Here is a 13,288-nt window from a genome sequence, read left to right as displayed (position 1 = left end):
TTAATATTATCGTTAGCTGGCATGTATAGATGAGATTTTTGACTTTGGAATTTTCAAAATGGCTGCCGTTGCCATGGAAACAGCAGAAATGTGAATTTTTATAAAATGCTCTGAATGTACTGAAAATTTACAGAAAGATGTATTGCCATGAATATATGTGCATTCACTGTTAAACCATTTTGAAATGGCTGCAGCTTAGTGGCAATAGGGGGAAGGGTGACATCCGCTATTGCTTGCAATGGCAATTCTAGTTCTTTTTATTTTTATTCTTCCACACATTTTGTCCACGCTATTTCTCGTAATTGGTCAGACCCATGTTGATGGAACTATACCATAATATGAACCGCCATGTGAAGTTGTGCAAGAGACATTGGAATGGTAAAAAATGGCCGCCGTTACCATGGAAACAAAAAAAATGTAAAAAAAAATCCAAATTTTAAATCTTTCGTTATAAGAGGCAAAGTCTTGAAAGTTTATGTAAATGTTGGCAGTGGTGCCCCGAGGTACCAACAGTACTTGGAATTTTCAAAATGGCTGCCATTGCCATGGAAACTAGACAAAAGTTTAACATTGACCCTATGGGAAAATGCGTTTTAGCTGCATTTTCTTGAAAAATATAACAACAATTCCACGGAAATCGTAATTAGGAGTGTGTGCAAATGGTCACATGCAATTGCTGTACTGCTAACATGTACTAGAATATTCTAGAATAAAAATATGTATTTTATTTAATGTGCTTTAAAGAGAAAATCGCCACCGAGAGAACGAGAAACACTCAGAGTACAAATTACTGACATTTCTGCACTTGCGTTAAAGTACATATCCGTGAATGACACACCTGCTAAAATATACACATTAGCTGAAATCAATCGATAAACATGTAATTAAATTGTACACGATAAGTTACATGTATTGTATGATACGCGAGCTATTGAAGAATAAATTGAACAGTTAATACGCCGCTCCGTCAATATATACACATGTTGTCTGTCCTACGTCCCCTCTAAAAAGAATATTAATATGCTAAGTCCACGATAATATACTTGAGTATCACGTGACACCACCTTCCTACTTGCGCGCGTGTCTAATTTTAGATTTAAAAAGGATTCCCAAACTATGTATAGAACTGAAACGTATTCTACGGAAGAGAAAAAAAAAGGGGGGGGGGGGTGTTTAGACATGCTGATTCCGACATGTATAATAGATATGCCATTTGACTTTTGTACACTCATAATTGTTGATGCTACTGTGACAATGTGCAGTACGGGGTGCCATCGTCCGCTATTGCTTGCAATAGCAAATCTAGTGTTATAATAACTCATTCGCAATTCTTTTTTTTTCGGATGTAAGAAAAGCAAATAGAGTATTTTTCTCAATACTACATGCAAAATTGTGCGTCAGATATTTGTCACTGAACAGTATGAAACGTATAGACAATAAATAAACCTATGCAAAATGTGTCATTTTAGGCAATACAACGTATTGATCAATCGATCAATCAATCAATCAAATCATGATCAGAGTGATCAAATCATGATCACATTGATCAAATCATGATTAGAGATCGATCAATCAATCAAGTGTTGATATCAATCAAGTGCAGAATCCGAAATAAACGTCCCATCGCTATTTTTACGAACTGTCAATCATTCGATCAATCAATCAATCAAACGATCGATCAATTGATTGATTGATCAATCATGATCACAAACCTTCAATCAACCAATACACGTACATGTATCTTCTCCGTTGAATTCATGAAAGAAAAAAACCTTTAATTCGCTTCGCGTATCATTATGGCACCCTCAACGGAGTTGGGGTGACATCTTGTTATTCTACGTTTCTTTTTTTTATGGCACCCTCAACGGAGTTGGGGTGACGTATTGTTATTCTACGTTTCTTTTTTTCTTATTATTTTTATTTTTCTTCCACGCTTTTTGTCCAGTCCATATCTTGGCACTGTATGATCCAATGGTGATGGAACTATACCATAATGTTAACCACCAGATGAAGATTTGCTTTTTGGGGGTGGCACTTTCAAGATGGCTGCCGTTACCATGGAAACGGAACAAATGTGAAAAAATCCCGTTTTTTGTTTTGGTGAACTATTTGGATACTATATAACTCAGAATCATTATATTTTGATACAATGTAGGTGCCCACTAGATACAGGTGTTGGATGATTTTGGCACTCATTGGAACTACTATGTTGCCATGGAAACTACTCCAAAAAATTCAAAAATCTCAAAATGTTCCAAACTTAATGAACTTTCACAGTAACGATGAGCAACATTGGAAGATGTGGAATTTGGCGTTGGAATTTCCAAAATCGCTGTTGTTACCATGGAAACAATGCAAAAAGGTCAAAACTTTGAATTTTCACAGAACATTCTAGAACATCAATGTTTAATTTATTCTAGAGACATTAAATGGTATATGATTGTGGAGGGAAAAAATTGCAGCGGGGGTTTGACTTTGGAATATTCAAAATGGCCGCCGTTACCATGGAAACAGCAAAAATACGAAAAACTTTAAATGCTTCAAATTTATTGAAACTTATAACAAATGTTGCTCAGCTAATGTAGACTTGACTTTTGAATTTGGAATTTCCAAAATGGCCGCCGTTACCATGGCTACCGCTCACCTGGCAATAGGGGAAGGGTGCCATCCGCTATTGCTTGCAATGGCAAATCTAGTTATTATTATTTTTCTTCCACCTAATTTTGTCCGGCAGTTTTTTTGGAGCCAAAGGAACCAATCTGAATGATGGTGCACTATAACAAGGAACCCTGACTTTCCAGTTGCAGTGCAACTTTGGAGCTAAAAAATGGCTGCCATCACCATGGAAACGGAAAAATGGTGAAAAAATATAATTTTGGAGTTAGGTGAATTGTTTGAGAATGCTTACGCTTAAAATCTTTAGATTTTAATACAATGTAGGTGCCCACTATATACTGCTTTAGGATGATTTTGGCAATCATTGGAACTGCTATGTTGCCATGGATACTACACCAAAAATTTCAAAAATATGAAAATGTTCCAATTTTTTTGAAACTTTAGCATAACGATGAGCAACTTTGGTAGATGCGGAATTTGGCGTTGAAATTTCCAAAATGTCTGCCGTTTCCATGGAAACAATGCAAAAAGGTCAAAATGCTCCAAAAACTTCCGGGTTTGGTATATAACTTTGATATGCATGAACTTAAAATCATCAAATTTTAATGCAATATAGTTGTCCACTATATCCAGGATTTGAATGATTTAACAATCATTGGAACTACTATGTTACCATGGATACAGGATCAAATATTTCAAAAATTTCAAAATGCTCCAAAATTAATGAAACTTAATATGATTGTTGACTGTCAAGACTGCATCAGACTTTTGAAGTTGGAATTTCCAAAATGGCCACCGTTACCATGGAAACTGCAAAAATGTTAAATATTTTCGAAATGCTCCAAACTTAATCAAACTTAATATTATCGTTAGCTGGCATGTATAGATGAGATTTTTGACTTTGGAATTTTCAAAATGGCTGCCGTTGCCATGGAAACAGCAGAAATGTGAATTTTTATAAAATGCTCTGAATGTACTGAAAATTTACAGAAAGATGTATTGCCATGAATATATGTGCATTCACTGTTAAACCATTTTGAAATGGCTGCAGCTTAGTGGCAATAGGGGGAAGGGTGACATCCGCTATTGCTTGCAATGGCAATTCTAGTTCTTTTTATTTTTATTCTTCCACACATTTTGTCCACGCTATTTCTCGTAATTGGTCAGACCCATGTTGATGGAACTATACCATAATATGAACCGCCATGTGAAGTTGTGCAAGAGACATTGGAATGGTAAAAAATGGCCGCCGTTACCATGGAAACAAAAAAAATGTAAAAAAAAATCCAAATTTTAAATCTTTCGTTATAAGAGGCAAAGTCTTGAAAGTTTATGTAAATGTTGGCAGTGGTGCCCCGAGGTACCAACAGTACTTGGAATTTTCAAAATGGCTGCCATTGCCATGGAAACTAGACAAAAGTTTAACATTGACCCTATGGGAAAATGCGTTTTAGCTGCATTTTCTTGAAAAATATAACAACAATTCCACGGAAATCGTAATTAGGAGTGTGTGCAAATGGTCACATGCAATTGCTGTACTGCTAACATGTACTAGAATATTCTAGAATAAAAATATGTATTTTATTTAATGTGCTTTAAAGAGAAAATCGCCACCGAGAGAACGAGAAACACTCAGAGTACAAATTACTGACATTTCTGCACTTGCGTTAAAGTACATATCCGTGAATGACACACCTGCTAAAATATACACATTAGCTGAAATCAATCGATAAACATGTAATTAAATTGTACACGATAAGTTACATGTATTGTATGATACGCGAGCTATTGAAGAATAAATTGAACAGTTAATACGCCGCTCCGTCAATATATACACATGTTGTCTGTCCTACGTCCCCTCTAAAAAGAATATTAATATGCTAAGTCCACGATAATATACTTGAGTATCACGTGACACCACCTTCCTACTTGCGCGCGTGTCTAATTTTAGATTTAAAAAGGATTCCCAAACTATGTATAGAACTGAAACGTATTCTACGGAAGAGAAAAAAAAAGGGGGGGGGGTGTTTAGACATGCTGATTCCGACATGTATAATAGATATGCCATTTGACTTTTGTACACTCATAATTGTTGATGCTACTGTGACAATGTGCAGTACGGGGTGCCATCGTCCGCTATTGCTTGCAATAGCAAATCTAGTGTTATAATAACTCATTCGCAATTCTTTTTTTTTCGGATGTAAGAAAAGCAAATAGAGTATTTTTCTCAATACTACATGCAAAATTGTGCGTCAGATATTTGTCACTGAACAGTATGAAACGTATAGACAATAAATAAACCTATGCAAAATGTGTCATTTTAGGCAATACAACGTATTGATCAATCGATCAATCAATCAATCAAATCATGATCAGAGTGATCAAATCATGATCACATTGATCAAATCATGATTAGAGATCGATCAATCAATCAAGTGTTGATATCAATCAAGTGCAGAATCCGAAATAAACGTCCCATCGCTATTTTTACGAACTGTCAATCATTCGATCAATCAATCAATCAAACGATCGATCAATTGATTGATTGATCAATCATGATCACAAACCTTCAATCAACCAATACACGTACATGTATCTTCTCCGTTGAATTCATGAAAGAAAAAAACCTTTAATTCGCTTCGCGTATCATTATGGCACCCTCAACGGAGTTGGGGTGACATCTTGTTATTCTACGTTTCTTTTTTTTCTTTTTATTTTTATTCTTCCACACATTTTGTCCACGCTATTTCTCGTAATTGGTCAGACCCATGTTGATGGAACTATACCATAATATGAACCGCCATGTGAAGTTGTGCAAGAGACATTGGAATGGTAAAAAATGGCCGCCGTTACCATGGAAACAAAAAAAATGTAAAAAAAAATCCAAATTTTAAATCTTTCGTTATAAGAGGCAAAGTCTTGAAAGTTTATGTAAATGTTGGCAGTGGTGCCCCGAGGTACCAACAGTACTTGGAATTTTCAAAATGGCTGCCATTGCCATGGAAACTAGACAAAAGTTTAACATTGACCCTATGGGAAAATGCGTTTTAGCTGCATTTTCTTGAAAAATATAACAACAATTCCACGGAAATCGTAATTAGGAGTGTGTGCAAATGGTCACATGCAATTGCTGTACTGCTAACATGTACTAGAATATTCTAGAATAAAAATATGTATTTTATTTAATGTGCTTTAAAGAGAAAATCGCCACCGAGAGAACGAGAAACACTCAGAGTACAAATTACTGACATTTCTGCACTTGCGTTAAAGTACATATCCGTGAATGACACACCTGCTAAAATATACACATTAGCTGAAATCAATCGATAAACATGTAATTAAATTGTACACGATAAGTTACATGTATTGTATGATACGCGAGCTATTGAAGAATAAATTGAACAGTTAATACGCCGCTCCGTCAATATATACACATGTTGTCTGTCCTACGTCCCCTCTAAAAAGAATATTAATATGCTAAGTCCACGATAATATACTTGAGTATCACGTGACACCACCTTCCTACTTGCGCGCGTGTCTAATTTTAGATTTAAAAAGGATTCCCAAACTATGTATAGAACTGAAACGTATTCTACGGAAGAGAAAAAAAAAGGGGGGGGGGTGTTTAGACATGCTGATTCCGACATGTATAATAGATATGCCATTTGACTTTTGTACACTCATAATTGTTGATGCTACTGTGACAATGTGCAGTACGGGGTGCCATCGTCCGCTATTGCTTGCAATAGCAAATCTAGTGTTATAATAACTCATTCGCAATTCTTTTTTTTTCGGATGTAAGAAAAGCAAATAGAGTATTTTTCTCAATACTACATGCAAAATTGTGCGTCAGATATTTGTCACTGAACAGTATGAAACGTATAGACAATAAATAAACCTATGCAAAATGTGTCATTTTAGGCAATACAACGTATTGATCAATCGATCAATCAATCAATCAAATCATGATCAGAGTGATCAAATCATGATCACATTGATCAAATCATGATTAGAGATCGATCAATCAATCAAGTGTTGATATCAATCAAGTGCAGAATCCGAAATAAACGTCCCATCGCTATTTTTACGAACTGTCAATCATTCGATCAATCAATCAATCAAACGATCGATCAATTGATTGATTGATCAATCATGATCACAAACCTTCAATCAACCAATACACGTACATGTATCTTCTCCGTTGAATTCATGAAAGAAAAAAACCTTTAATTCGCTTCGCGTATCATTATGGCACCCTCAACGGAGTTGGGGTGACATCTTGTTATTCTACGTTTCTTTTTTTTCTTTTTCTTTTTATTCTTCCACACATTTTGTCCACGCTATTTCTCGTAATTGGTCAGACCCATGTTGATGGAACTATACCATAATATGAACCGCCATGTGAAGTTGTGCAAGAGACATTGGAATGGTAAAAAATGGCCGCCGTTACCATGGAAACAAAAAAAATGTAAAAAAAAATCCAAATTTTAAATCTTTCGTTATAAGAGGCAAAGTCTTGAAAGTTTATGTAAATGTTGGCAGTGGTGCCCCGAGGTACCAACAGTACTTGGAATTTTCAAAATGGCTGCCATTGCCATGGAAACTAGACAAAAGTTTAACATTGACCCTATGGGAAAATGCGTTTTAGCTGCATTTTCTTGAAAAATATAACAACAATTCCACGGAAATCGTAATTAGGAGTGTGTGCAAATGGTCACATGCAATTGCTGTACTGCTAACATGTACTAGAATATTCTAGAATAAAAATATGTATTTTATTTAATGTGCTTTAAAGAGAAAATCGCCACCGAGAGAACGAGAAACACTCAGAGTACAAATTACTGACATTTCTGCACTTGCGTTAAAGTACATATCCGTGAATGACACACCTGCTAAAATATACACATTAGCTGAAATCAATCGATAAACATGTAATTAAATTGTACACGATAAGTTACATGTATTGTATGATACGCGAGCTATTGAAGAATAAATTGAACAGTTAATACGCCGCTCCGTCAATATATACACATGTTGTCTGTCCTACGTCCCCTCTAAAAAGAATATTAATATGCTAAGTCCACGATAATATACTTGAGTATCACGTGACACCACCTTCCTACTTGCGCGCGTGTCTAATTTTAGATTTAAAAAGGATTCCCAAACTATGTATAGAACTGAAACGTATTCTACGGAAAAGAAAAAAAAAAGGGGGGGGGGGGTGTTTAGACATGCTGATTCCGACATGTATAATAGATATGCCATTTGACTTTTGTACACTCATAATTGTTGATGCTACTGTGACAATGTGCAGTACGGGGTGCCATCGTCCGCTATTGCTTGCAATAGCAAATCTAGTGTTATAATAACTCATTCGCAATTCTTTTTTTTTCGGATGTAAGAAAAGCAAATAGAGTATTTTTCTCAATACTACATGCAAAATTGTGCGTCAGATATTTGTCACTGAACAGTATGAAACGTATAGACAATAAATAAACCTATGCAAAATGTGTCATTTTAGGCAATACAACGTATTGATCAATCGATCAATCAATCAATCAAATCATGATCAGAGTGATCAAATCATGATCACATTGATCAAATCATGATTAGAGATCGATCAATCAATCAAGTGTTGATATCAATCAAGTGCAGAATCCGAAATAAACGTCCCATCGCTATTTTTACGAACTGTCAATCATTCGATCAATCAATCAATCAAACGATCGATCAATTGATTGATTGATCAATCATGATCACAAACCTTCAATCAACCAATACACGTACATGTATCTTCTCCGTTGAATTCATGAAAGAAAAAAACCTTTAATTCGCTTCGCGTATCATTATGGCACCCTCAACGGAGTTGGGGTGACATCTTGTTATTCTACGTTTCTTTTTTTTCTTTTTATTTTTATTCTTCCACACATTTTGTCCACGCTATTTCTCGTAATTGGTCAGACCCATGTTGATGGAACTATACCATAATATGAACCGCCATGTGAAGTTGTGCAAGAGACATTGGAATGGTAAAAAATGGCCGCCGTTACCATGGAAACAAAAAAAATGTAAAAAAAAATCCAAATTTTAAATCTTTCGTTATAAGAGGCAAAGTCTTGAAAGTTTATGTAAATGTTGGCAGTGGTGCCCCGAGGTACCAACAGTACTTGGAATTTTCAAAATGGCTGCCATTGCCATGGAAACTAGACAAAAGTTTAACATTGACCCTATGGGAAAATGCGTTTTAGCTGCATTTTCTTGAAAAATATAACAACAATTCCACGGAAATCGTAATTAGGAGTGTGTGCAAATGGTCACATGCAATTGCTGTACTGCTAACATGTACTAGAATATTCTAGAATAAAAATATGTATTTTATTTAATGTGCTTTAAAGAGAAAATCGCCACCGAGAGAACGAGAAACACTCAGAGTACAAATTACTGACATTTCTGCACTTGCGTTAAAGTACATATCCGTGAATGACACACCTGCTAAAATATACACATTAGCTGAAATCAATCGATAAACATGTAATTAAATTGTACACGATAAGTTACATGTATTGTATGATACGCGAGCTATTGAAGAATAAATTGAACAGTTAATACGCCGCTCCGTCAATATATACACATGTTGTCTGTCCTACGTCCCCTCTAAAAAGAATATTAATATGCTAAGTCCACGATAATATACTTGAGTATCACGTGACACCACCTTCCTACTTGCGCGCGTGTCTAATTTTAGATTTAAAAAGGATTCCCAAACTATGTATAGAACTGAAACGTATTCTACGGAAAAGAAAAAAAAAAGGGGGGGGGGGTGTTTAGACATGCTGATTCCGACATGTATAATAGATATGCCATTTGACTTTTGTACACTCATAATTGTTGATGCTACTGTGACAATGTGCAGTACGGGGTGCCATCGTCCGCTATTGCTTGCAATAGCAAATCTAGTGTTATAATAACTCATTCGCAATTCTTTTTTTTTCGGATGTAAGAAAAGCAAATAGAGTATTTTTCTCAATACTACATGCAAAATTGTGCGTCAGATATTTGTCACTGAACAGTATGAAACGTATAGACAATAAATAAACCTATGCAAAATGTGTCATTTTAGGCAATACAACGTATTGATCAATCGATCAATCAATCAATCAAATCATGATCAGAGTGATCAAATCATGATCACATTGATCAAATCATGATTAGAGATCGATCAATCAATCAAGTGTTGATATCAATCAAGTGCAGAATCCGAAATAAACGTCCCATCGCTATTTTTACGAACTGTCAATCATTCGATCAATCAATCAATCAAACGATCGATCAATTGATTGATTGATCAATCATGATCACAAACCTTCAATCAACCAATACACGTACATGTATCTTCTCCGTTGAATTCATGAAAGAAAAAAACCTTTAATTCGCTTCGCGTATCATTATGGCACCCTCAACGGAGTTGGGGTGACATCTTGTTATTCTACGTTTCTTTTTTTTCTTTTTATTTTTATTCTTCCACACATTTTGTCCACGCTATTTCTCGTAATTGGTCAGACCCATGTTGATGGAACTATACCATAATATGAACCGCCATGTGAAGTTGTGCAAGAGACATTGGAATGGTAAAAAATGGCCGCCGTTACCATGGAAACAAAAAAAATGTAAAAAAAAATCCAAATTTTAAATCTTTCGTTATAAGAGGCAAAGTCTTGAAAGTTTATGTAAATGTTGGCAGTGGTGCCCCGAGGTACCAACAGTACTTGGAATTTTCAAAATGGCTGCCATTGCCATGGAAACTAGACAAAAGTTTAACATTGACCCTATGGGAAAATGCGTTTTAGCTGCATTTTCTTGAAAAATATAACAACAATTCCACGGAAATCGTAATTAGGAGTGTGTGCAAATGGTCACATGCAATTGCTGTACTGCTAACATGTACTAGAATATTCTAGAATAAAAATATGTATTTTATTTAATGTGCTTTAAAGAGAAAATCGCCACCGAGAGAACGAGAAACACTCAGAGTACAAATTACTGACATTTCTGCACTTGCGTTAAAGTACATATCCGTGAATGACACACCTGCTAAAATATACACATTAGCTGAAATCAATCGATAAACATGTAATTAAATTGTACACGATAAGTTACATGTATTGTATGATACGCGAGCTATTGAAGAATAAATTGAACAGTTAATACGCCGCTCCGTCAATATATACACATGTTGTCTGTCCTACGTCCCCTCTAAAAAGAATATTAATATGCTAAGTCCACGATAATATACTTGAGTATCACGTGACACCACCTTCCTACTTGCGCGCGTGTCTAATTTTAGATTTAAAAAGGATTCCCAAACTATGTATAGAACTGAAACGTATTCTACGGAAAAGAAAAAAAAAAGGGGGGGGGGGTGTTTAGACATGCTGATTCCGACATGTATAATAGATATGCCATTTGACTTTTGTACACTCATAATTGTTGATGCTACTGTGACAATGTGCAGTACGGGGTGCCATCGTCCGCTATTGCTTGCAATAGCAAATCTAGTGTTATAATAACTCATTCGCAATTCTTTTTTTTTCGGATGTAAGAAAAGCAAATAGAGTATTTTTCTCAATACTACATGCAAAATTGTGCGTCAGATATTTGTCACTGAACAGTATGAAACGTATAGACAATAAATAAACCTATGCAAAATGTGTCATTTTAGGCAATACAACGTATTGATCAATCGATCAATCAATCAATCAAATCATGATCAGAGTGATCAAATCATGATCACATTGATCAAATCATGATTAGAGATCGATCAATCAATCAAGTGTTGATATCAATCAAGTGCAGAATCCGAAATAAACGTCCCATCGCTATTTTTACGAACTGTCAATCATTCGATCAATCAATCAATCAAACGATCGATCAATTGATTGATTGATCAATCATGATCACAAACCTTCAATCAACCAATACACGTACATGTATCTTCTCCGTTGAATTCATGAAAGAAAAAAACCTTTAATTCGCTTCGCGTATCATTATGGCACCCTCAACGGAGTTGGGGTGACATCTTGTTATTCTACGTTTCTTTTTTTTCTTTTTATTTTTATTCTTCCACACATTTTGTCCACGCTATTTCTCGTAATTGGTCAGACCCATGTTGATGGAACTATACCATAATATGAACCGCCATGTGAAGTTGTGCAAGAGACATTGGAATGGTAAAAAATGGCCGCCGTTACCATGGAAACAAAAAAAATGTAAAAAAAAATCCAAATTTTAAATCTTTCGTTATAAGAGGCAAAGTCTTGAAAGTTTATGTAAATGTTGGCAGTGGTGCCCCGAGGTACCAACAGTACTTGGAATTTTCAAAATGGCTGCCATTGCCATGGAAACTAGACAAAAGTTTAACATTGACCCTATGGGAAAATGCGTTTTAGCTGCATTTTCTTGAAAAATATAACAACAATTCCACGGAAATCGTAATTAGGAGTGTGTGCAAATGGTCACATGCAATTGCTGTACTGCTAACATGTACTAGAATATTCTAGAATAAAAATATGTATTTTATTTAATGTGCTTTAAAGAGAAAATCGCCACCGAGAGAACGAGAAACACTCAGAGTACAAATTACTGACATTTCTGCACTTGCGTTAAAGTACATATCCGTGAATGACACACCTGCTAAAATATACACATTAGCTGAAATCAATCGATAAACATGTAATTAAATTGTACACGATAAGTTACATGTATTGTATGATACGCGAGCTATTGAAGAATAAATTGAACAGTTAATACGCCGCTCCGTCAATATATACACATGTTGTCTGTCCTACGTCCCCTCTAAAAAGAATATTAATATGCTAAGTCCACGATAATATACTTGAGTATCACGTGACACCACCTTCCTACTTGCGCGCGTGTCTAATTTTAGATTTAAAAAGGATTCCCAAACTATGTATAGAACTGAAACGTATTCTACGGAAAAGAAAAAAAAAAGGGGGGGGGGGGGTGTTTAGACATGCTGATTCCGACATGTATAATAGATATGCCATTTGACTTTTGTACACTCATAATTGTTGATGCTACTGTGACAATGTGCAGTACGGGGTGCCATCGTCCGCTATTGCTTGCAATAGCAAATCTAGTGTTATAATAACTCATTCGCAATTCTTTTTTTTTCGGATGTAAGAAAAGCAAATAGAGTATTTTTCTCAATACTACATGCAAAATTGTGCGTCAGATATTTGTCACTGAACAGTATGAAACGTATAGACAATAAATAAACCTATGCAAAATGTGTCATTTTAGGCAATACAACGTATTGATCAATCGATCAATCAATCAATCAAATCATGATCAGAGTGATCAAATCATGATCACATTGATCAAATCATGATTAGAGATCGATCAATCAATCAAGTGTTGATATCAATCAAGTGCAGAATCCGAAATAAACGTCCCATCGCTATTTTTACGAACTGTCAATCATTCGATCAATCAATCAATCAAACGATCGATCAATTGATTGATTGATCAATCATGATCACAAACCTTCAATCAACCAATACACGTACATGTATCTTCTCCGTTGAATTCATGAAAGAAAAAAACCTTTAATTCGCTTCGCGTATCATTATGGCACCCTCAACGGAGTTGGGGT

The sequence above is a fragment of the Mytilus edulis genome, unplaced genomic scaffold, assembly GCF_963676685.1.
Source record: "Mytilus edulis unplaced genomic scaffold, xbMytEdul2.2 SCAFFOLD_179, whole genome shotgun sequence".
Taxonomy (NCBI): Eukaryota; Metazoa; Mollusca; class Bivalvia; order Mytilida; family Mytilidae; genus Mytilus; species Mytilus edulis.
Note: the sequence above shows the minus strand (reverse complement) of the source record.